The sequence below is a fragment of the Crocuta crocuta genome, unplaced genomic scaffold (assembly GCF_008692635.1).
Source record: "Crocuta crocuta isolate KB4526 unplaced genomic scaffold, BGI_CrCroc_1.0 scaffold213, whole genome shotgun sequence".
NCBI classification, from domain to species: Eukaryota; Metazoa; Chordata; class Mammalia; order Carnivora; family Hyaenidae; genus Crocuta; species Crocuta crocuta.
The window spans coordinates 2,257,051-2,282,771 of NW_027529442.1; the positions used below are offsets into that span (position 1 = coordinate 2,257,051).

General features: G+C 45.0%; 1 protein-coding gene and 1 non-coding gene across 4 annotated transcripts in view; one reads left to right on the forward strand and one right to left on the reverse strand.

Moving 5' to 3' along the window:
- PTPRG (protein tyrosine phosphatase receptor type G) overlaps positions 1–25,721 on the forward strand; it is a 706,759-nt gene that overhangs the window by 64,738 nt on the left and 616,300 nt on the right. The gene's annotated exons all lie outside the window — the stretch shown is intronic.
- On the reverse strand, positions 7,594–7,697 carry LOC144228450 (U6 spliceosomal RNA). The gene has a single exon (XR_013334203.1). It is a non-coding gene; the product is annotated as a U6 spliceosomal RNA (small nuclear RNA).

Here is a 25,721-nt window from a genome sequence, read left to right on the forward strand (position 1 = left end):
GGTGTAAAGCCAAGAAGCAATTGTCATTAATGCATGTGGAAAATTTTTTGAGCATTCCCAGACCCAAAAAATAACTTCTCTTAGGCTTTTCTGATACTTCAGGACACATCTTGCTAACTTAGGCACAGAATAAATTGAGAGAAAGCACAGACGCTTGCAGACACATGTCAAAGCTGTGGTGGTATGATGCCGAGGTGCTGAGTGTAGCTCAGGGAGGAGCTTGGCGGGGCCCATGTTGCTGCTCGGGGTGTCTGTTGCCTCTGTGAGGCTCGCTGCGAAACGGACTCTGAATGCTAGTTTTGCTTTTTGCCTTTTTCTTTCTTTAAAAAAAAATTTTTTTTTTAATGTTTTATTTATTTCTAGGAGAGAGAGAGAGACAGCGTGAGCAGGGGAGGGTCAGAGAGAGAGGGAGTCACAGAGTGAAACAGGCTCCAGGCTCTGAGCTGGCAGTCAGCACAGAGCCCGACTCGGGGCTCGAACCCATGAACCGTGAGATCATGACCTAAGCGAAAGTCGGACGCTTAACCGACTAAGCCACCCAGGCGCCCCTATTTTTCTTTTAATAAAAGTGAAAATCCTCGGATTTCTTTTGGTTAGTATACATAGGTACTCATGCAGGTCTTTCTTGAGAGCAAAGTGGTATATCGTGACCTTCTAAAAAGCAGATTTCTATCTCTGTGTAAACATGTGCAACTATGGGGTGCCTGGATGGCTCAGTCCCTTAAGGGTCCGACTTTGGCTCGGGTCATGATCTCACAGTTCGTGGGTTCGAGCCCCACGTCGAGCTCTGTGCTGACAGCTGGGAGCCTGGAGCCTGTTTCAGATTCTGTGTCTCCCTCTCTCTCTGCCCCTTACCCGCTCGTGCTTGGTGTCTCTCTCTCTCCCTCTCTCTCTCTCTCTCTCTCCCTCTCTCTCTCAAAAATAAATAAACATTAAACATACAGACAGCTAAATGCTCTAGATATTTTGTTTTTGGGGACAGCTTTTTTATCTAGTATTCACAGAGTTGTGCAACCATTACCACAATCAATTTCAGAACGTTTTCAGCATCCTCAAAAGAAACCCCGTAGCATTAACAGAAAGCTCCCAGTTTCCCCTCAACAGCCCCTAGCCCTCAGCATTACTAATCTGCTTACCCTTTTTACAAGTTTTCCAATTCTGGACACTTTATAGAAATGAAATTCTACAACACGTGGTCTTTTGTGCGTGGCTTCTTTCACTTGGCATAATGCTTTCGAGGTTCATTCATCTTGTATGTATCAGAACTTGATTCCTTTTTATGGACAAATAATGGTCCACTTACGACCATGCCACATTCTGTTTATGCATTCATCACTTGATGGACATTGGAGTAATTGCCATTTTTTGGCTATTACGGATAATGCTGGTATAAACATCTGTTCCAAATTACTTTTGATGGAATGGTCTGGTCTCTCCCTGGTCCCGCATTGTATTTACTTGGTGGTTAATCCGAGCATCGTGTTTTACATGGTAAAATCTTGTGCTGTTGCTTTTAGTCCGGTTCTACTTTGCTGGATGTTTGAAATTTGGGTCCTTGGATCTACTGGGTGATCTGTTTATGACAACCTTGTACGCTGTGTCAGCTGATTAAATCTCCACCGAATCTTCACTGAAATGCTGTTTAGGGTGGCTTCTGGGCCACAGTGCTTGTCACCATGGGGGACGCGGGGCCACCTCCTCTCAGCCACTGGTCTCGGTATAGTTTGGAGACTAACACACTATTATGTTAGTGTGAAGGATTTTAAGTTACAAAAACATTATTAAAAAGTTTCTGGCAGCACCCAGATGTGCCGGTGTTCCAGGATCGGCTGTGTTACTTTCTTATCACTTGGCAGGTTAGTTAGTTGCAGTTTCTAGCTCAAATTCAGAATCTGAGTTTGGGCTTTTGCACTACTTCGCACCAGAACGATGTTGGGCACGTTACTTGAAGTCTGGTCAATTTTCTCATCTGGAAGACGAGGACAGGAGGAGCACCTCCCCAACAAGGCTGTTGAGAGGGCTGGATGAAGAAGGGAATCCACGCAGAGTACTCCTGGGCCCAGCACACTGCTGAGGGCTGTATTTCAGGGAAGAAAATGGAGGTCAGGGAATTTCCTGTGACTTTCTCAGTGCCGCGTGGATCCAGTTGAACACTTCCTGTTCCTTTGGAGCCTTGTTCCCGTTGCAGCTTCTGAAGGAAGTGAAGCTCTTTGGGATCTGGAGCACACACCCGTGGGACTTGAGATTTCTTAGGACTTGACCGGGTTCTGCACTCCCCCGGCCTCAGCATTTCTGTGTGTGAGTTTATCATTGTTGGCTGTATGCCACAAAGATGTTAGATGCCTCTGAAACTGTGCTGGTCACCATCTAGAGAAAAGTGCCCCAAAACGCAGCCCAGCCCTTTGAGGATCTGCCTGCCTCACTGATGCTGATAAGTGAGGATAGCCATCTTCTCATTCAAGTCTGTGAGTTATTATTTATTCAGACTGGAATAATCTCGTTAGGAGAACTGTGTGTAATCTCTGCATCATAATCGGATTTCAGTTTATCACTTGGAGCTGTGACTCAATCTTGTGGAATTTTAAGGACATAATTTAAAGAAAACATTCCTGCTTTTTTTTTTTGTTAAAGAGCGTTTGTTGGCCTTAGATCCATCAAGCCTTCAGCTACCATTTTCAAGGTTGTGGTACTGAGTTCTTAATTGCAGATAGTCACCTGGTCTAGCCCTTTGAGGCCTTAGAAAAACTGAAAAGGCTGAGGGAGGAGAGGCATCTTATTACTAATTCTCTTCAGGTACTGTTATGGAACTGATAACTGATGTTTTTTGCATTCAAGATGAAGGAATTCAAGTCAATATTTGTCGTTATTTTTTCTCTGTTATGTTGAGCAAAATGTCAGGACTGTACCATAGAGCAGTGCTTCTCAAATGTATGTAGAGACATCTTATCAAAAGGAGAAGCATCTTACAAGAATTCTTTGAATTTATCCAAGCCCCACAAACACAAGATACTTGTTTTGTTGCATACAAGTGTCTTTCATGACTTCCAGTTATCAGGTTTCTTGCCTGGTTTGTATTTGGGAATATTTTACTTTTAGTTTATCATAGAAGTAAAAACAAGTCTTGAACTTTGGACTTTTGAGAAGACTCTGGTGTTCTGATTCCATTTTGAGAAACCTTGCCCCAGAGGTGAGCCCACTGGTCGGAAGTCAGGGGCTCTGATGGTCTCCAGGAAGTTCTAGTTTCTAGTAGATTCATAAAGTTCTAGATCAAATCGTATGATGCTGTCTAATGAGATTTTTGTTTGCTTGCAAGGATACAGGTAATTTTTTAAAAATTCCATCTATGTAACATGTACGTATGTATAACTTAAAGATACGTTTGATTTATCAACTTCAAATATTAGGCAATCTTATTTAGAGTGGACATCCATGCTTTTCTTAAACCCCGGATATTTGTGCTATATTGTCCTTGCAGTTTTTTGAGTTTATTATTTTTTAGTAATCTCTACACCCAATGCAGGGCTTGAATTTATGGCCTTGCAATCAAGAGTCACAACCTCTTCCGACTGAGCCACCCAGGCACCCTAGTTACTACATTTTTCCCTTTGCCCCAACTGCCTTGAACTACACTGTTCCTTTGTCAGTTTCTGATGTGGCTTCATACCTGGCACCTGCCTGTTCTGTTTGTGGCTTTGGGGCCGCTTAAGAAGGAGGAGATGGTAACCCGAGTGTGTTACCTGGACGTGGACTTACCTGTGAGTGAGGACGCTGTTAGTTTCCTAGGGGCATCACAGCAAAACTTAGGAGAATCTGTTCTTTACCTCTTCTTCCTTCTGCTGGCCGTCGGTGTGCCTGGACCTGTGATTCCATCTCTGTCTCTGTGGTCCAGCTGCCTCTTCTTCTGCTTGTCAAGTCTCCCCTGGGCCTCACTCTTCTAAGGATACTTGTCATTGGATTCAGAACTCACGTGGATCATCTAGGATCAGTATCTCCTGTCAGAATCCATAACTTAAAATCACATCCTAGTCTTGCAAAGTAGTATTTACTCTTTGACCATACAAGGTGATGTTCGCAAGTTGTGGGCATTAGGACATAGCGTTCTCTGTTTTGGAGGGGGGGGACTCATGGGTCACTATTTAGCCCCCCCTACTGTCACTTAAAGCCCTAGATTTCTTCTAGCTGACAAAAACATCAATGCAGAACATTGGACGCTCAGCAGTCTTAACAGCTGCCACTTTGCTTTCCAGGCAACTGGGTGATGTACTGGTCTTCTGTCGCATCCTCCTCTGTTTTTTTGGTCAGTAAAAACATGGCACGTACTAGGCACCGGGTAGGCACGGAGGGATACCCTTTAAGGCACTACAGATGTCACGTCTGCCTTTCATGGGGTTTGCGTTCCACTGGGGACAGGTTTGCATTCCTTCTGCTTTGAACTCTTACCACTCGCTGGCCCGTACGGATGTTTGCCTCCCTCTGCCCTCTCAGAGAGTCCTGCCTGTTGTCCGCTATTGACAGCTGTGTTTCTGGTTGAGTGCTTTAGGTGAACATGAAAATTCATAGCCGCCCTAGGGGAGGAGATGAAGCTGATGTGGTTGGTGGGCAAGGGACAGCCACCATGGTCTTGCCACTTCCCCATAATGGAAGCTGCCCTCTGGAGAACTCAGAGTAGACCCTGGGGTGTATGACATGGCTATTTTCAACACTAAAATGGTCTCTCTCTCCATCGTGTGCCATATGCTGATCATCGTCCGCATGATGATCATCACTGTGGTCATCATCTTATTTGTCTTCATCGTTCTCTTCCTCCTCATGAACACAACTCGTGGAGCACATGTGAAAGGTCAGACCCTGTGCCAAGTAGGTTGTGCACATTACCATAGTTAATTCCCATACAGCTCCCAGAGGGAGCTACTGTTATCACTCCATTTAACAGATGAGGCAAATGAGCCTCAGAGGAGAGGTTACCTGTTTCTACTCCTGTGGCTAGCCCATGTCTGAGCTATTCAATCCAGAGCCTGAGTTTTACCAGTAAACAACCTGCCTCTTGATTCATCCTGCACAGTGGGCTTTCAGGTTTCAAGGAAATGAGGGCTAACCCAGACCATAGTTATTTGAGAGGGAGTGCAATGATTTATTCAAGGTCCATTTGCTTTGGGATATTTCATGTCTCGTCTGGCTTCTTCTTAGTTCACTTTCCGAATATAATGGATCTGGAATGAACAGGGCCCCAGTCATTGGAGTTTCTTGTCTCTCCCTTCACTGCTTTAAATGGGAAAGTCTTTGTGGATCAGAGGAGAGGTTGATGGATTGCATGGTGTCCCTCAATGTTGGGGGGTTTCTGAAGAGCTTGCTATGGAGATGTGGGGAAATCGGGGAGCACTCTGCCAGCTCTTTGACGGGAGGAGGTCCAAGCAGGTTGTTTTCTGATTAGGTGCAATTAGAAGCGTATTTACAGAGAAGAATCTGAAGCTTAACTATTTGGTCATCTCCTTGGAGTATCGTGTTAGCTCTGAAGTATCCGTGGTTCTAGTGAAATGAATGGAATTCCTTTCCTTCTTCAAACAGATACAGAACATCTACTGTAAAGCATTGTCTTTGGTGTTGGAAATAAAGCAGTGAGCAGAAAGAGCTGAAAACCCTTGTGTCTACGGGCACTTCTATAAGTGGGGCAAAATGGAAACCAGAGGAGAGCAGGAAGCCACAGCACATGGTTATCCTGTGGACCACAGCTATGGTGTGAGTAGTTGGTTAGGGGGTGATTATTTGTATTAATATGGGGAAGAGGAATTTTACAAACATTTATTTCTCCTTGCCTTCTTTTATTAGTGGATTTTTAAAGGAAAATCACGGAGTCAGTCCCGATTCCCATTTAGGTAAATGTTTCCAGTTCATTTAAAGCTTATCAGCTTCTGTGTTTTGTACCACTGCAGATGGGTTTGTAGTTCTGTTTAAAAGATGGGCAGTGAGTACTTCTGTAGAAACTTAATCCAGGTTTAGAAGTGTCAACAGATGCCTCATGAAATCTGACGGGGCTTAGGAAACAAAAGTAATTTCCTTGTTTGGTTTGGGGAGGGGCAGGGCCCAAAGCTAGGTGCTTATTTCAGTGCTTATGCCTTGTAGAAAAATTAAAAGCAGGAAGTAAACCTTTCCTGCTACAAAGATCAGAGATTTAGAATGGATGGGTCTAATTTTGTTTTGCATTTATATTTAGTGGCCCAGATCTCCTTGCTGAGGGCCAGTGCGTGCTTAGCTAATGAGTGCATTCCGAGGAGACCTTGGCCGCAGTAAGGAGGTCATGGCCAGCCTCCCCATCTGGATGCCCCAGAGGGAGATTTGGCACAGTGACCATCGGGGCCATGCAGGGCTTACCTGCGGACTTGTGTTCGTGCCCTCCACTCACCTGCATTGTCAGTTTATAAAAATCAAAGGCCCAGGCAGGAGCCCAAGTGCTGACCCTGAGTTATTAAATCGGCTCTTCTGGCCATTTTTTTTTTTCTTTCACAGCCGCAGAGCTGCCCATCAGCCACAGACCCTGACCCCGTGCTGTGGTGTGTGCCTTTCTCCGCCTCGGGCCGACAGCCTTCCAATTTGTAAAGGCGTCGTTAAATCGAGTTCAGACTGTTGATTCCATTTTTCTGTGCAGAGTTTGTCCGTTCTCTCCGCTTTGCTGCCTCGTGTGAGGACTTGGCCGTGGCCAGCCTCGGGGGAGCTTCGGTTCAGTTCACTGAGGCCCACTTCGGCTTTGGCGGCAGCCCACGGCCCTCTGGTGGCGCTGGGAAAGTAACCCGGGCATGCGCAGAGAGGTGGCCGCCCCTCCCAGGACTGGTGCACCTGTGCCAGGCACTGCCGGGTAAGGGCAAGCGTGAGCTCTCCGAAGCCGCCTCCCTTTGTACAGATCGGGCCCCTCCGGACCTGGGGAACCCTTGAACTCCAGATCTGGCTGGAATATAAGGAGGCTTTTGCTCCTGGTGTCCAGTTATTCCATATGTAGTGGAAGCTTAAATCGGTTAAGTATGTGTGTATCTTAAAAATTAAGACTAGCTTTTGATACTGAGTAACCAGGGAGTAGACAGGTGGAAGGTTTTCTTTATTTTAATTTTAATTTTTTTTCTTTTTTAAGAGAGGAAGAGAGGGAGAGAGCCTGCGAGCAGGGAGGGGGCAGGCGGAGAATCCCAAGCAGGCTCCACACACTCAGTGCGAAACCCAGTTTGGGGCTGTATCGCCTAACGGTGAGATCATGACCTGAGCTGAAATCAAGGGTGTGGCGCTTAACCGAATGAGCCACCCAGACATCTCAGAAGTTTTTCCTTTGAGAAATTCTTGTAGTAACAATGAACGCGAAGTGGTGGAAATGGCAGATTGCCATTTGCAGCCACTAATGAATTGCCAAATCTAGGCATGAACATTAACAGTTAATCCTATCACAGAAGGACAACCAGATATCATGAGCCCCCAGCAATAGGACATATTACCTCTTAGGAAATACTTAACAATGCCCTGCACCCCTCTACCTTCTACCCCTCCTGCTAAAAAAACCCCCACCTAAGTCTGTTCAAGGGTCCAGGTGTCCGTTTTTTTCCCCTAAAATACATAGAAAGTATGGAACGCTTCATGAATTTGCATGTCATCCCTGTGGAGGGGCCATGATGATCTCTGTATCAGTCCACTTTTAGTATATGTGCTGCCGAAGTGAACACTGTCCAGCTAACAATTTAAAGGCATTACAGGGGACTGGCGGGAAAACATGGTGAATGGCACCATAGGCATACAAAAGGCAAATTCCAGACTGGCCACAGATCTGGATTTTTGAATGAGTAAATTGCAAGAGGGAGATAGAGATGAAGAGGAAAACCTGTAAAGATTTTAAAAGACATACTGGTCAAGCTCTGTTGGGACCTTATCTGGATCCCGATTCACATGAATTAACTTGTAAAAACCAGGCATTTGAAGCGACACCTGGTTGGCTCAGTCGGTTAAGAGTCCGATTCGGGGTTCGTGAGATGGAGTCCTGCGTTAGGTTCTGTGCTGACAGGGTGGAACCTCCTTGGTCAGATAGGTGTGCTTGCTCTCTCTCTCTCTCCCCCTCTCTCTCTCTGTCTCTCTCTCAAATAAGTAAACTTTAAAAATAAACACAAAAAAACCCAGGCATTTGGAAGTTTGGTCATCGTGTATGGGATTGGGGCTTTGTGGGGTCTTTGAGTATGTTGGGAATTTTCTATACTTAGAGATAAAAAAGGGAGAGATGAGAGGATATCTCTAAAAAAGCTTTTCCTAATATAAAAGCCACATGTGTTCATTGTAATAAGCACAGATCATATAAATATCTTTCTGAGTTAGTTACTTTGAATACCTTGGTGCATTTTTATATCTACTTGTCTTAGATTTTTTTATTTTTTGACAAAAATTGTATTCTATTGTAATCTGCCCTTTTCATTTTACTTTGTTTAGGCCATTACTCTTCCAAAACCTTTAGAACTGACCATTGAGAAGTGTTTAATTTAATGCTTCTACCATGGTGTTGCTTAACTATTTCTTTATCGTTAAATATCGTTGCAGTTTTGGATATTATAATGAGTTCTGTGATGAAAATCCTTCTAACTAAATCCCAACACTTGGCCTACTTTCCTAAAATAAATTCCTCGGAAATCTCAGGCAGTATTTGTCCCTAGTGTTTTGGATAGCTTTTGCTTGCACACTTTGCTTATGAAATGTTCTTCGCTTTCTTTCAGAACAGTAAGCCCCATATTTCGATATCCTTCCTGTTTCATAAACTTGTCAAGTTGCCGGCGGGTGTTCACACAGCTGCCTGTTGTTGCTGAGATCTTTGAAAGACACCCTGTTCTCATTGGAGCTTGGAAGGAAGATCCCATCTTTATTAGTTAGGCGTAGCCTTGTAGTGTCTGTAAAATAAATGAATATTCAGTGTTTCATCAAGCTCAGAACAGTGAGGCCTGAGCTATACTTGGACATTGATCAGTACGAAGGGGAAATTTCCTTGGGAAAGCACAGTAGGGTGCTGGAAATGCGGTAGCTCCAGGCTCTGCAGCATTGGCATTCCAGACAGGTGTGGGGAGAACATAGTCCTGCCCTCGCTGGTGTTTTAAAATGCTTGTGTTGCGTAGCTTGGGTGTGGTCAGCAGCTAGGATTGTTCAGAGACCTTGTAGAAACATCTGTTTTGTGGTCAGAGGTCCCCTCCCATATCTCCATCCTATTTTTCTCTTCTTCACCCTGGCGGGGAGAGGCGGGGCCATCCTTGAAACGATGGGCATGAAATAGCATCGTGTTTCCGAATTCCATACAGGAGCTTGTCTATTTCTTGTCCCTAGATGAGGGGATTTCGGTCACTAAAGAGTGAGATGTTGCGTGTTGGAGGCGGGTAAATGACGAGTGGTAGGAGAGGTCTTTTTGTGCCTTTAGATAACAGAAATATGAGTCAGATTTTAAAAGCTAGGGGTCAGGCACCTAAGTGGCTGAGTCGATTGAGCATCCAATGTCGGTGCGGGTCATGATCTCCGGGTTCATGAGTTCGAGCCCCATGTCGGGCTTGCTGCCAATGGCCTGTCAGCACACGGCTCGCTTCGTATCCTCTGTCCCCATCTCTGCCCCTCCCCTGCTTATGCGCTCCCAAAAATAAATAGTTAAAAAAAAAAAGCTAGAGGTGAAGTTGCTCTTCTAATTGAACAGTGCTCAGGATGAAAACAAGACTCCACCTAGGCCTTCTATGAAGGTAGGCGAGTGAATTTCCGGAAGTGCTTAGGACTCCTGCTTCGCCTTGGGTGATCCCTCTGATGGGGAGGTTTTGGATTTAAAACCACATTTTTGGAGAAAAGCGATTAACTCGAGCTTAGTGGTTAAAAGCAAAGGTTTTGTAAGGCAGACAGGACTGAGTTTGCATCACAGCCACGCCACCCTAGGTTGGCGATCTTCAGCAGATGATGTGAACGCGTGCCTCCCTTTTCCCATTTGTAAAATGGTGAATAGTAATTGAACCTACCTCGCAGGGTGGCTGTGAGGGGTAAATGAAATAAAAATGAAGTAATAGATGTGTTTACAGTGATTAGAACAGTGCCTGGTGTGTAATAATGGCTTAATAAATAATAATTACTGATATGCTAGCTCTTTTAGAAGCATTTTAAGACATCTGATCCCACACAGAGATTGCATATAGTAGGCAGTCGGCTAATGCGTCTTACACCGTCAGTTTGATTGTATAATAGGTTTCCTTTAACTCTTCCAGTTGGACTGGGATACCCTTTGCTTTGAGTTGACCAGTTTACACCCTAGAGAAAGGAACAGATGAGGCATCCCTTTTTTTTCCCTTAACGGGCTCTTTGGAATCCAATCCATTATGTATACAGCACCTACCGTAACAGGGATGATCACGATCACATTTAAATTATACTGCGCACCTACAGAGTTTCAGCAGATGTGTGAATATTAAGTTATTAATAACTAATTGGGTGCTAATTACGTTCCCTGGAGTTCTTGGAGCTGATAAAGAGGTGTCACCTACCGTGTCAGGCATCTCTCTCTTCAGCCCTGGAAAATCATTTTTGACAGATGTGCCGAAGTAAACTTTTGAGCCCTAGGTTTCAAACGTCATCTGCCACAAGCCTTGGTTTTATTTTTTTGTGCGCCGAAACCTTCCTGTGAAATTGATGGGACTTTGGTAAGTAGAAGTGCCATTTGCAAAGAGGGGATAGCCGATACGCAGCCCTCGTTTTTCATCTGTGAGGCAATGTAAGAAGAGTCATCTTGGGGAAGAACTAAAGAATGTTGAAGGGAATTCAGGAGTGATTGTAAAGGCCAGTGGGTTTTTGGTACGGTTGGGGAGATGCCTCTATTTTTGAAGGACCTTGAACTTGGATCTTGGAAAATTTAGTTTCCGCACGAAGGATATATCGCGTTTCGTACGTGTCTCCCCACATCCCCACCAGTCGTTCCACCTCCATTCCAGTTGGTAATTGTCTGGCTGTTGTTAACCGGAAGAAAGCTTCGCGTTAGAAATCCTGGATGCAGGTCAGAATGCTAGGAATATGTACCAGGATGTCTAACATTTATGGAACCTTATTGAAGTATAGGAGTTTTTTTGTTTTTTTGTTTTTTTTTTAAGAAATAAGAGAGTGAAAGGCTGTGTGTGTGCTATGAGTAAGTGGGGGAGGGGCAGAAGGAGAGGGAGAGCCAGAATCTCCAGCAGGCTCTGTGCCCAGTGTGGAGCCCGGCTCCGTGCTCCATCTCATGACTGTGAGATGTTGACTTGACCCGAAATCAGGAGTTGGATGCTTAAGTGATTGAGGCACCCAGTTGACCCTTAAGGAGCTATTTTTAAAAAATATTTATTTTTGAGAGAAAGAGAGCAGGTCCATGTGTGAGTGGAGAAGGGGCAGAGAGAGAGGGAGACAGAGGATCCAAGCAGGTTCTGTGCTGATGCCAGAGAGCCTGATACAGGGCTTGAACTCACAAACCGTGAAATCATGAGGTGAGCGGAAGTGGAGAGCTTAACCCACTAAGCCACTCAGTCGCCCCTAAAGGAGCCATTTTTAATGTGGTACTCATTGAAAACACTACTCTCTGTTCCTTTTATCTCTCATTATGTGTCTGTGTTAGATTGCTAGAACTTTCTGCCTCCCACTTAGGAAAGGCAAGATACTCATTTGTTTTAAAGTCAATACAATGAGAGAAGGTGTTAATTTATGATTGACAGAACCCATTTGCTACTAAGGAATTGTTAGAATATTAGGGTTGCCTGGTTTGCTTTGTCTTTTTTTTTTTTTTAATGTTTTATTTATTTCTAGGAGAGAGAGAGAGAGCGTGAGCAGGGGAGGGTCAGAGAGAGAGGGAGTCACAGACTGAAACAGGCTCCAGGCTCTGAGCTGACAGTCAGCACAGAGCCCGACGCGGGGCTCGAACCCACGAACCGCGAGATCATGACCTAAGCGAAAGTCGGACGCTTAACCGACTAAGCCACCCAGGCGCCCCTGGTTTGCTTTGTCTTTTAAAATTAGCTTCATAAACTCACACAGTTGAAGGGACTCCCAAGCTTGGGTTCTTACTTCTCCTCCTACCCAACTGCAAGCTTTTTTTAAAAAAAATCAAAGCATCTCTAGACCAGGGATAAAAATATACTTTCAGTGATACAAGGGAAAACTGAAGATGAAAGTCAACAAATGGAAGCCTAGGTTTAGCAAATATTGACAACGATTAACACCTCTTCTTGGTCACATTGGCAGAAAACCCGGTGTTTGGGTTGAACCGCAGAAAATAAAAATTACCCAGTTGGCTTGTGGTTGATGGCTTTGTCCACACTAGACATGGCTGTCCCATCCTGTGTTTTCTGCTGTCTGAAATCCCTTTCTGGGTTTGGGCCTTGTCTGCTGAGTCGTCGTGGAAGCAAAGTGTGTCTGATGATCAGATTTCCCTTGCAGCTAATATGGGGGGGGCCATGTGACCTGGACTCTGCTAGTTACATACGTCTGCCTCGGACTTCGGATCTGGTGCTCGTATTGCAAAGACGGGGACAGGGAAAGCCATTTGGGTGGTGGCTGCAACAGCATGTTCACAGGCACAGTGGTGGTCGGAGGACCCTCTTTGCCTTAACTGGGTTGGCTCCTAACCTTGGTTATCAAGCCCAGAGATTGGAACTTTTTTTTTTTCTTTTGATAGTAAATATTTCAGGTTCTGGGGGATAGATACACAGTCTTTTCTGGAACGACTCAACCTGCCGTTGTAGTGTGAAAGCAGCCATGGACAGTATATGGATTTGGTTATAGTTTGCCAGTCCCCGAGCTAGCCTCCCCCATGGTCCTGGGGGCTCGTCTACCTCATATGTGCAATACATTGTTTTTCTTACATTACAACCCTACATTGGGCAGGGTTGGTTTATTTTTCTTGCCTCTAGGATGCTCATTCCTACCTCGAGACTCCTTAGCCCTAATTTATTGTGTGGAGTGGATGTAAAATCCCACCTGCTTGATACAAACACAAATAGGGGCTGCTCCTACCTCCAAAGAGATAGCGGCTCTTTCTGGGGAAAATATGGCTGACTCTTAATTCTCTGCAGTAGATCACTTAATTCTTCATTGAACTTCCACTCTTTGTCTAAAGCGCTTAGGTACATTCAGAAATACTTCCATTTGAAACTCCCCCCTCCCCTCAGGGTTCCTGTGTACCCATTACTCAGTCTCCTCCAGTGGTACCTTTTGTATGATTATAATGTGATAACAAAATTAGGAGATTGACGTCACATTCATAGACTTTGTTCAGATCTCACCAGTTTTGCACATACTCAGCTATGTGTGTGGTATGCCTGTGTGGGTATTTCTGTGCATTACTTTTTTTTTTTAATTTTTGAGAGAGAGACCGAGAGAGTGAGTATGAGTGAGCAGGGGAGAAGCAGAGAGAGACGGGGACACAGAATCCAAAGCAGGCTCCAGGCTCTGAGCTGTCAGCAGAGTCCGACGCAGGGCTCAAACTCTCGAACTGCAAGTTTGTGACCTGAGCCAAAGTCAGACGCTCAACCTGCTGAGCCACCCCGGCAACCCTGTGTGCATTTTTATCCTGTGTTTAGATTCATGTAACCACCACCACAGTCAAGATTCAGGACTGTTCTAGTGCCACAGAGGTGCCATGTGCTGCCTCTTTATTAACTGCATTGAGCCCATCCCTAAGCCCTGGCTATCATTAATTCATTGCCATTTTAAGAATGTTGTGTGAGTGGAATCACACTGTATATAACCATTTGAGGTGGGCTCTCCTCAGTCGGCAGAATTCCCTGGACCCATCGAAGCTGTTGGTCCCGTTTTGTTGCTGAGTAGTATTCCTGGGATGGACGTAGTCTGGTTTGTTAGGGGCTTTTACAGTCTGGGGATATTACAGATAAAGCTGCTATGAACATTCATTTACAGATTTTTGAGTGGATCTAAGTTTTCATTTCTCTGAGATAAACACCCAAGGGTGCAATTGCTCAGTCACATGGTAAAGTGCGTGCTTAGTTTTACAGGAAATCACCCAACTATTTTCCTTGACGGGGTGCATGACAACTTGGATTGCTAGTGTTGGAAGGGTTCTTCGTTTCTTTCATTTCTTTTTAAGTTTGTTTATTTTGCAGGGGCGGGGGGAGAGAATCCCAAGCAGGCTCCACGTGGTGCCCCATGAGGGGCTCAATCTTATGACCATGAGATCATGACCTCAGTCAAAGTCAAGAGTCGGACGCTTAACTGATTGAGCTACCCAGGTGCTCCCCATCTTTCATTTTATCCTTTTTCAAACCATTATCTGGGTTAATATTACTAAAGCAACAATTGCACCTCTCTAACGTGCCTGATATTATACTAAGCACCATACACATAATATCTAATCCACGTAACAACTCCTCAAGGGAAGGCCGATACCACAGTTTCTCTAGTGAGGGAAACTGAGTCACAGAGAGTGTAATTGTTCAAGTTCACCCAGGACCTTAAGAGGCAGATCCCACAGTTCAAATTCTGTCTTTGGAGCTAGTGCTGTGAACCATCTCACTAGACGGCCNGCTCTGTGCTGACAGGTAGCTCAGAGCCTGGAACCCTTCTTTGGATTCTGTGTCTCCTTCTCTCTCTGATCCTCCCCTGCTCATGCCCGCGCTCGCTCGCTCGCTCTCTCTCTTCTCAGAAATAAAACATTAAAAAAAATAAAGTACCACTGAATGTTTCATGTGATCAATTGGAGATGTTTCCTTATAAAGTATTTCAGTTCTGATGGTGGCATTTTTGAAACCCATTCCAGCCTGCCCACCTGCTGACACTCTCTTGCACCCATCGTGAATCCTCTACTGCTTTGCTTATATTTGCCCTCCTGGCTTTTAATATGCTTGAAGTGCAAGACTTTGCACAACTTCATGGTAAGTGAGGGCTTAATGTTTGACTAAATGGATCCTGTTGCCTGGTCACCTGAGAATATTCTTAACAGTACAAGTGGTAAAGGAAACTACTGTAGGGTGTGGTGATGAAGACTTTCTGAGATGAAAATAGGCCAACACATTTGTGTAGCTGTCGGCTCCTTACCCATGCAAATTTGTTCCTTAATCAAGCCCTTTTGATGGAATCGTGGCCGGACGTCCCAGAACCTTAAGGATTCCCTGACTTCCCCAAGGAATCCATCTTCTTCTTCCTTGGAGGCCTTCATGTATCCCAGGCACAGTCCTAGGCTCCAAGGATCCAGCTGGAAGACATTTAGCCTGTCCCCTATCAGGGTACACACATTTGCCACAGGGAGGAAGAACATAAACTGGGTGGCAAAAGAGAGTATCCAAGGAAAGAATGAAATACTCTAATATGCTTTTGTGGTATAAGAAAATTTTCTAGAACACACGTCTTGAAGAATATCTAAATTCTTCCGTTCTGACCCACAAAGCATTTCCTTTTGTGCCAGTGGCTAACTGCCGGGTGTTTATTGGGGTGACCCCAGGCTAATGTGCCAAGAGGTTGCCTGTATCTCCTCGACTTTATGCAGAAACACATACTCATGACACACTTATTTGGCGGCCATCTGGAATACACTTCTTCCAAAGAGAGGGGATAGAAAATGTTCTATTAGGTTCTCTTACCCTGTATTGCAAGAGTAATGGCATATTGCTTGAATGTTTCCCAAGAGAATGTTTTCATGTGCTCCTTGTGTATTTCAAACTCCAAATAGGAAGAAGAATAATGGTGGCGGTGTGTGGATGGGGGAGTGACTCCACTTTAAAGATTCTGGTCTTTCTTGAAGCAGTCATTTACATGAGAGAATAAAGGATGCCTCTTCCTTGAACTGTCGCCACAAGCCCACAAGCTAAGAACCACATACAGGTTTAATGTAGCAGCATGATAATCCCGGAGCAGCCACATGCAAGTTTGAAAGTCTACCAAAGTTAAAACAACAACAAAAACCCCTAGTGGAAGCTTTGGGCTCAGTCAGATTCACAACTAGGTTATTGTGTTAAGGGTAGCACAAGGCTCTTTGTATCTTGGCTGCTCTCTGAAGGCCATTGCCCTGTTTTACACAGAAGCGAACTGACAATGTTTTACTTAAGATCACGTAGCTGGTGGTAGGGCTTTATAATTGGTGGAGCCTGAGTTTGGGGTTTGGTCTCTGCTTTATTTATTATGTCCCGAAGCCTGTTATTTTAGCCAACGTGCTGTGTTCTGTCTTGCCAAAAGCCGGCTGTAAAGAATACAGATAGTAGCTGAGAGGTCCTCATGTACTAACCCTAATAAGGGACATCTATTTTTCTTCTTTCTGATTTCTCTTTGTCCTTCATTCTCTCTCCTTCTGAAAAGGAAAAATAAAACCTTTAGACGCCAGAGGTTACCACGCCTGGTCATTTGGGTTTTCCCTGTAGAAATGCAGTGATACCTAGTGCTGGTATGAAAAGCACGGCTCTCTGCTGCTGTCGAGAAATGATCTTTTGATGCCTAAGAGTTTCAAAGCTGAACCAAGGCAGCCAAGGGTGGAGGCTGCATAGACCGGAATCCTGAAAACATGGACTGCCAGCGAAGTCTTACGGAATGGGCCATTGCCACGTTCCCGGGAACATTAGCGGGAACGTGTAATACAAGATTTTTGTGGAATGAGACTTAGCGTTCGAAGCGCGGAGCGGAGAGCTGTGCACAAAACTGCCGAGAAGCAGCCAGGAAAGAGCTCATGAATGATTGAGCCCTGGCCAGGAGAAAGGGTATTTGGCACCTGACTTAATAGGATGCACTGTTATCCAACCGTTGGATGCGTCCGCTGTTTTCCCGAGAACTGTGGGACCTCGCTCGGGGTGATGACTGAGTAAGGAAGTTTTGTGTTTGAGCCCATGTGTGTTCTTTTCTGTGGAATGAGTGTTTCTGTGCACTGGTGTGAACACTTGATCGAATTAAATAAACATTCCATTATCAGACACAGTCAAGTTTTGTTTTAAAATTTATTAATGCGACCATTTTCAGCCACTTTTTTTTTTCTTTTAACTCTTGAATTGCAAATAAGCTCTTTTGTCAGACTTCTGTACTTGCAGGGGGCTTTCACCAGAATTTGGTGTTACGGCTGGCTTTTCTTGTTTACTTTATGTTATAAATGAATTTTAACTCCCAATAAAAGTTTTAGGAATCCTATTTACATCTGAACAATGATTCAGCAGCTCGAACCTCTATTTTTTGCTGTGGCGTTGTCTAGTAAAAAGTTTATATGATTCTGCTGACTCTAATGGCTCAGATAAATTATACATTTATCCGTGTGCGTGTTTATGTTTCTTTCTTCACTACCTACACTTTCAGAACCCTCTTCATCAACCTGAATTATACCGGTGTATTTGGACACTCTTTCTTAGTTTTTTTCTAAAGGAAAAACATAACTTCTATATGCGACCAGATGGGCGTGTTGGCTATAAGATAAAAATCCCCAAATACTTAACAGACCATCTGGTGTCTTGGTAGGGTTTAGATGATGAAGTTCTTGCGAACTGACTTCCAGTCTCCTCAGATGCAATCTTCTCCCCTTTGGATTTTTATTTTTAAAAAGTGGTTTCTATTTTGTTTCGTTGTCAGTCTTTCTGTAGAACGTTCTCACGAATTCCTGGTGCTAGATGGTACCTGCCATTTATTTCTGTGCTCGTGTAGTTACTAGTCGACCGGTGCTAGGGTGTCATGAACAAACCTGGTGAGGCTGGAGGGTTAGGCTTAGTGCAGGGGACACAGCTTTCTCCTGGAGATGGTAACTGGTTCCTGTGGGAACCGCCTTTCCTCGATTCAGTGGCATTGAGCTTGAAGCTAGGCACTTGCCATACACAGACATGATGGAAGGCTTTTGGGTGGGTACATTGTACTTAGGTCACCTCGTAACTCTGTGGCTCTTGCGGATCTCGGGCAGTGTTAAAAGCTTCATACATCTTGGCTTGTGTAAGTCATACAAGAATTAAATGGCTGTATAATCCTCAGTTTGGAGATACAGTGTGTTAGCCATCGGCAGAGCTGATCTCTGAGGCTGCTTGCATCTGACCTTGCAATTGGAATTTCTTCCCCAGTGCAGCTCCGTGGTCCCTGATGGATGGCACGCTTGCTAAGCCACCACTCTGTGCCATGAGCAGTGCTAGGATTAAGGGCTCCTCAGAGGAACGAGTGTTCCCCATCTCTGCCCTTCTGGAAGTGTGTTCCTCTGGGACAAAACATTTTAAATACGGTTAACAAGTTTTCTTCCCCTCTTATTTGTACTTAGGGTAAGCATTCAGGTTCCCTACAATAGGATTTTTATCCTAATATTTTATTTTTAAAATGTTTATTTATTTGGAGAGGTCAGGGAGGAGCAGAGAGAGAGGGGGAGAGAGAATCCCAAGCAGGCTCTGCGCTGACAGTGGGGGAGCTCCATCCCTCAAACCGTGAGATCATAACCTGAGCTGAAATCAAGAGAGTTTGGCTGCTTAACCAACTGAGTCAACCAGGGTTATCCTAATACTTGCCATTTTTTTAAATGTTTATTTTTGAGACAGACACATCGAGAGCTGGGGAGGGACAGAGAGAAAGACACACACAGAATCCAAAGCAGGCTTCTGGCTCTAGGTTGTCAGCACAGAGCCCGATGCGGGGCTCGAACTTCTGAACTGTGAGAACATGACCTGAGCCAGCTGAGCCACCCAGGTGCCCTATCCCAGTACTTTGAGGCAGGGGTTTTCAACCTCAGCCCTATTGATGTTTGGGGGCCAAATAATTTTGTGTTGTGGGGGCTGTCCTGTGCATTGTGGGATGTTTGGCAGAGTCTCTGGTCTCTACTGCATGGCTGGCACTAGAATGCCCTCTCTGCGCCCCTCCCCTGCCCCGATGCGACAACCAGAGGTTTCTTCAGACTTTGCCTCATGTCCTCTGGGGGCAGATTCCCCCCATTTGACAGCCACTCTTCTAAAGTCCCTGCCAGCTGTGTGTCACTGGGTAAAAGTTCAGAAGCCTATTTGGCAGGTGCAGAATCTCCCCGTCACAGGAGAGGAGATTGACAGTACAGCCACCGATGTCGTGAAGGTAGAAATTATGTCAAGCAACAAATTTGTATTTATTGTAGAACACCGTATAAGTACATATAAGATAGAGGAAGGGCAGTTTTTAAAAAGCACGCATCAGCAAAACGGGAAAGTACATCTGAAAAATCATCTCACAAACTGGAGGTAATGCTGACTTGATACTTTGTTCTTTGTTCTTATAGGTTTTTTTAAATCTGTACATCTCACAGATCGGAAAGACACAGTCTACATAGAGGGATAGATCTACTGTCCATGATGTTCTGCGGTTTCCTTTTATATCGTGAACTTTTCCTGTGTTTTTCATTCCCCTTCTCCAGCATGGTTCCTAACGGGCAGAACACCTTCTCTGCTGTTCCTCATTCATCCTTTATAGCAGCTGCAATAGTAATCTTTAATTAATGGAATAATATCTATTGCTGTATGATTCTGATGTTGGACATTTAATTTTAGATTTTTTTTCTTTTTGGTTCCAAAAAATGCTTTGATTTATTCCCCAAGTATTTATTTATAACGTGCCGTGCACCCGGCTTTCCTGTTTCAGGTGCCTGGGGTTCAGACAGTCCAGCGGCGTACTTCTTGTATATATCTCTGCTGTGTGTTGTTGGGATTCGTTGTGCCCTGCTGTGGTCTCAGGCGTGTGGGCTCCCCCTTCCAACCTTCTTTGCTCACCTGAACAACCCCTTCCCAGTGGAGAAACTCTCAGTCGGCTTGTCTGTGAGATTAGAATTGCCCTTGGCTCGGACTGCTCCCAGTTTTCTAGCAAGATCAGCGTGAGCAGCACACACTAGAAATAGCACGTGTGTGCTTCGTTCACTGGGGGAACGATCATGAACATGTAAAGCTAATGAAGGAATTTAATGTTACACAGTGTTGACTGAATGGTGTCTTTCTTGTGCTGGTTTTCACAGCGGGTCTCATGGGGAACCCAGCGCCGCACAGGAGAGGCATAAAAGGGGAATGACATGTCACGTCTTTCCTGAATATTTGATCTTGGTGAATTACGTCCTCTCTTTGGGCCTCAGTTTGCTCTTGTGCCTCATAGAGTCGTTGATAGAAGTGGATCACATGTGTGGGCATGTGGCACAGAGTCTGGGGGTGGTGGTGCTTACTCCAGAGAGTGGAGGCTGCTCCTGTTCTGCGTTTAGCCTTTGAATCACTGGCTAAGCACCTCTTGTATGCCTCTCATTTGCCAGTTACTTGACATGCATTGTCCAGTCTGTAAAAACAATTTTTTTTAACGTTTATTTATTTTTGAGAGACAGAGACAGAGCATGAACAGGGAAGGGGCAGAGAGAGAGGGAGACACAGAATCCGAAGCAGGCTCCAGACTCTGAGCTGTCAACACAGAGCCTGATGCGGGGCTTGAACCCATGGACTGTGAGATCATGACCTGAGCCGAAGTCGGACGCTTAACTGACTGAGCCACCCAGGCGCCCCTCAAGTCTTAATAGTATGCTCAGGTGATAGATATAGGTGGAATTCTGCCCGTTTTTGCTTCATTAATTTCAAGGCTCTAGTGTTAGGTGAGTGTACGTTTCTAATGTCTTTCTGGTCTGTTGACCGTTCTATCCTGGGTTCTTGCACATGGCCCCGAATTTGTATGGTTTGAACCGCCCGCAAAGGAAGGTTTGTCTGTGTTTTGTTACCAGCTTGCTGAGATGTGGGGCAAAAGGGTCCCTACTTGCCTAATGAGTCCTCGTGCAGGTGGCGTTGGGGGGAGGGGTCTCGGAGTCCCATGCCACGTCTCTCCAGAGTTGTACCTGTGCCCAGCGCTGCCTCTCGATGACAGCAATAAGTATTCTGTCCCTCCCTGCTTCTCTTTATTTCATCACTGATGATTGTCTTCCCAGCAGTCAGCCGCACTTGCAAGTTATGCCTTTCGTGTATTTGTTGACCTGTTCATGATCTCCCTTTACTCTGGATTAAGGTAAGATTGACAAGGACTGTATCACTTTTATTCATTCTTACACAGGCACAGCTCATTGTATTGCGCTTCATTTTCTTGCGCTTTGCAGATACTGTGCTGTTTTACAGATTGAAGACATGTAGCAACCCTGTGCCCAGCAGGTCTGTGGATGCCCCATTCTGGAACATTTGTTCACTTTGGGTTTCTGTGTCCCATTCTGGTAATTCTTGTAATATTTCAAAGTTTTTCGTTAATTGTATCTGTCATGGAGATCTGTGATCAGTGATTGTTTTTCAAAAAGGAAGTATAGTTGACACATAATGTGTCAGTTTCAGGTGTACAATCTAGGTATTCAAGTCTGTACAGTGTTATGCTCACCACAGATGTAGCTGCTATCTGTCATCAGTGATCCTTGATGTTACTGTTGTAATTGTTTGGGGGGCACCACGGGCCACGCCCATGTAGGGCGTTGAACGGCTTCACCATAAGGCCGTTCCCATCTCTTTCTCTCTCCCCGGGCCTTCCTGTTCGCCAAGACACAACACTGTTTTGAAATCAGGCCCTTTACCCTACAATTAATAACACTACAATGGCCGCCAAGTGTTCAGGTGAAAGAAACCATTTGCATGCGTCTCGTTTTAAATTAAAAGCTAGAAATGATTAAGCTTAGTGATCAAGGCCTGTTGAAAGCGAAAGCCAGGCCAGGTCAGAAACTTGCACCCGTTAGCCAAGTTGTGAATGCATAGGCAAAGTTCTTGAAGGACATTATAGGTGCTTCTCCAGTGAACACAAATGGCAAGAAGGCAAAGCAGCCGTGTTGCCGGTATGCAGAAAGTTTTAGTGTTCTGGATAGAGGATCAAATCAGCTACAAGCTAAAGCCCAATTCAGAGCAAGGCCCTAAGTCTTCAGTTCTGTGAAGGCTGAAAGGTAGGGGGCTACAGAAAAGTTTGAAGCTAGCAGAGGTTGGCTCATGAGGTCTTAGGAAAGAAGCCATCTCTATAACATGAAAGTGCAGGGATGCCGTGATGATTGTGGAAATGACACAAAAGATTTAGAACATTACATAAACTTAATACAGCAGCAGCCAGGTTTGGGAGAATGGACTACAGTTTCAAAAGAAGTTCTGCGGGTAAAATGCTCTCCAACAGCATCGTGTGGCTACAGAGACATTTTTCATGAAGGGAAGAGTCAATTGATGTAGCACACGTTGTCTTATGTTAAGAGATTGTGTCAGCCACCGCAGGCTTGCAGCTACCACCCTGCTACGTCAGCAGGCATCGACATTGAGCCAGGCCCTCCACCAGCAAAAAGATTTACAGCTTGCTGAAAGTTCAGATGATGGGTTAGCACTGTTTAGCATAAAGTATTTTTTTTTTAATGTTTTTTCTTTATTTATTTCTAGGAGAGAGAGACAGCGTGAGCAGGGGAGGGTCAGAGAGAGAGGGAGTCACAGACTGAAACAGGCTCCAGGCTCTGAGCTGGCAGTCAGCACAGAGCCCGACGCGGGGCTCGAACCCACGAACCGCGAGATCATGACCTAAGCGAAAGTCGGACGCCTAACCGACTAAGCCACCCAGGCGCCCCTAGCATAAAGTATTTTTAATTTTTTAAAATATTTATTTGAGAGAGACAGAACATGAGCAGGGGAGGGGCAGAGAGAGAAGGAGACACAGAATCTGAAACAGGTTGTCTGAGCTGTCAGCACAGAGCCCGATGCGGGGCTCAAATCCACGAACGGCAAGATCATGATCTGAGCCGAAGTTGGTTACTTAACCAACTGAGCCACTCAGCCGTCCCAGCATAAAGAATTTTTAAAATGAGGCGTATATATGTGTTGTTCATTTAGACATAATATTATTGACCATTTAAGACACTACGGTGTTAGTGTAAGCTAATACACTAATAACTAATACGCTGGGTAACCAAAAAATTAATTGGGCTCACTTTATTTCTGGTGTTTGCTTTACTGCAGTGGGCTGGAACTGAACCCACCATATCTCTGAGGTGTGCCGGTATCATATGTTCCTAGGGTAATGACTAGCATGTAGTAGGTGCTTAAAAGCATAGGTTAAATGAATGCTATTATTGAAACCTCTTAGTTAAGAAGGCATGTCAGTTATACTCAGTGTTTCTGAAAGGCATATTCAAGTTGATGTGTGCTAATACCTGGTTACACAGTTCGGCCGTTTCACTCTTTTAACTGTTGATGTCATTCGTTTCATGAAAGGGTTTCCTTTCTTTTGAGTTTGTATTTCCTGAGCATCCTTCCCCTGATGCAGAAGGTAAGGCGACACAGAATTGGCCTCGTCTCAGAGATCAGCAACGAGAGAATTGAAATGCTTGCATAGCCCCTGGTTTACCTGTGAATCACGAAGAGCTGACTGACCGTTCCACAAGATAGGAGACGGGCTCGCTGGTCATGTTTAGAATTCTTGAATATTGAACACATTTTCTTTCATTTTTTAAAAAATCTGTTTCTGGTTTCATAGCCTTTATTTAATTTTTTGTTTTTTTGCGATTGTAAGCAATGTTTTTACTTATTCCCCAGGTCTTACTTAACAACCCACTGTATGCTCCAGGCGCCCAGGATAGAACGGTAAAGCTTGTGAAGCTTCCATGCTTGCAGCTACATCATTGTACATATATCTTCAGTTTGTTTTCTTGGGATTCCTTGCGCCCTAGTGTTGTTTGAAGGTGCTGTTTCCCAGCCCTCCACCTTTCTTAGCTCAAAATGAAATCAACTGACTATGAATGAAATGAACGCAGGAGGCTTTAAAGCCGTTATTCACAGTGAGCATTTGGATTGTCCTCCGCAGAGAGTGCTGTTCGTGGCTGCTGAGCACCGTGCGGTCCTCTCTGTCCTTAGGTGGATGGGTGGCAAGCGTCAGAGGGGAAGGCAGGTGGCTGTGCTTGGCTAGCTGAGAAGGGCACTGCCGAGCAACTGGGGTTCACTTGGCCTGGCCTTGCTGCTGTTGGTGACGTGAGGGTTGTGGTTACTGTACTTTCCTGAGCACGCACACTGGGTACTCCCCCCATGGACAGACAGCCTTTGGAGGAGATGTTTGGAATACGAGAGCTCCAAGATGGGAGGGAAAGAGACCTTAACTAAATTTTAGGGGCTGTAAAAGTGGCCAGAATGGGAATGTTTTGCCTGGATTAAGCAGATACCAGTGCCTGTAGGTTTGGGGCTGGCCATGTTGCAGCTTTGCGTAATCCAGATGTCCCTGATGCAGGGGTGTCCCAGGCCAGTGACTAGGTTAGGTCTCAATAGACACAGGGTTAGAGGAGGCAGTGTGTCGTCATGGCTACGAGCCTGGATTGCTCCTACAGCCAGGAAGCTGGCTTTGCCATTAATCGTTCTGTGTGACCTTGGCAAAGTTGGATGACAATTTGGCTCGTTCCTCCATTCCACAATATGAGTCAAATGTCTCACTCAGCCCCCTGCCCGGACCCTTATCACACTTGTGCTTTCAAATTTTGTTTTCCGTTTATCACTTACCACTGAGATAAAGGTTTGTTTTGCTGTAGATTTCCCCAACCAGGATGCTACGTCTTTGAGAGTCAGGTATTTGATTCCTTGTTTATTCCATTGCTCTATTCTAGCAGCCAGAATCTAATAGGTGCAATATTTGTAGAATGAAAGAGTGAGTTTACTCGAGTCTTTTTACTAGAGTGAGTCTCATGGTCATTATCTTGGGCTGTCTGGCCTGTATTTCTTTGCTACAGCCAAGAAAAGATCATCTCCATTTAGGAACTCAGGATACATTGTAGACCTCATGGATTCTGCCCATCATGCCTGCAGCACTTAACTTTTGAGTCTGCTTTCAGACCAGGGATGAAAACACTTGTTCCCATGGCTTGCTTTGGAAGATGTCTTTGGGAATTGCCGTTGACTGCCTTCTACTTGGGAGCAGGAGCTCGCTGTGCTTTCCCGACCCTGGTCCTTGCTCCCCTTTCTCTGATGGTGCCCAAAGCCTGGCGGGGGCACCCTGGGGCTCCTGCAGCCTTAAAGACTTGCTGATCCCTGCTTAGAAGGGTTCTGAAGCATGGCCTGATGAACATCAAAGACGGGATGCTGGTGGTTTTATTTCTTAGCTCCACAGCTGTCAGTTTGATTAGATGTTCTCAGGGCTTCATAGAGGCATATAAAAATGTATGTTTGCTTTCATCGACAAAGGCTATGATTGTGCAAGTCCAAACAGTGCCACTCAGCTCAGTATTTTCTAGTTCAATTTTCGGGAGCTCTTGACGGACCACATTCTGTTTCATTGGAGAGGAAGATGGTTTGATGGTGCTGTGTATGCTTCTTTAAGTGAAAGCGCCTTTGCAGATAGTTTCTCCGGGCGGTAGGATGCAGCAGGAAAGAGCTAAAAAATGGGAGTCGGAATTCTGATTTTGAGCATTTGCTACCCAAAAAAGCGTAGGCACATAAACTTTTTTTTTTTTAACCTTAAGTGTCAAGTTCTTCCTCTGTCCCAAAGTGGATTTGATTCAATCTGATAAGGCCAGCAGATTTACTTTTGAGTGTCATGGGTGATTAGTCGGTTGAGACCGCTTGGGTCACTGTGTCAAGGATTCTGAAGTTGTGTCTGGACTCACTGGGGAAGTGTCATGATGGATGTCTTTTCAGTACCTATTTACCTAAAGCAAATGGCACCATTTTCCACTCCTGGATGCATAATGTAAAGTTTCTGTTAAAAATAAATAGTTCATGGGGTTCCTGGGTGGCTCAGTCGGTTAAGTGTCCGACTTCGGCTCAGGTCATGATCTCACAACGGTTCGTGGGTTTGAGCCCCGTGTGAGGCTCTGTGCT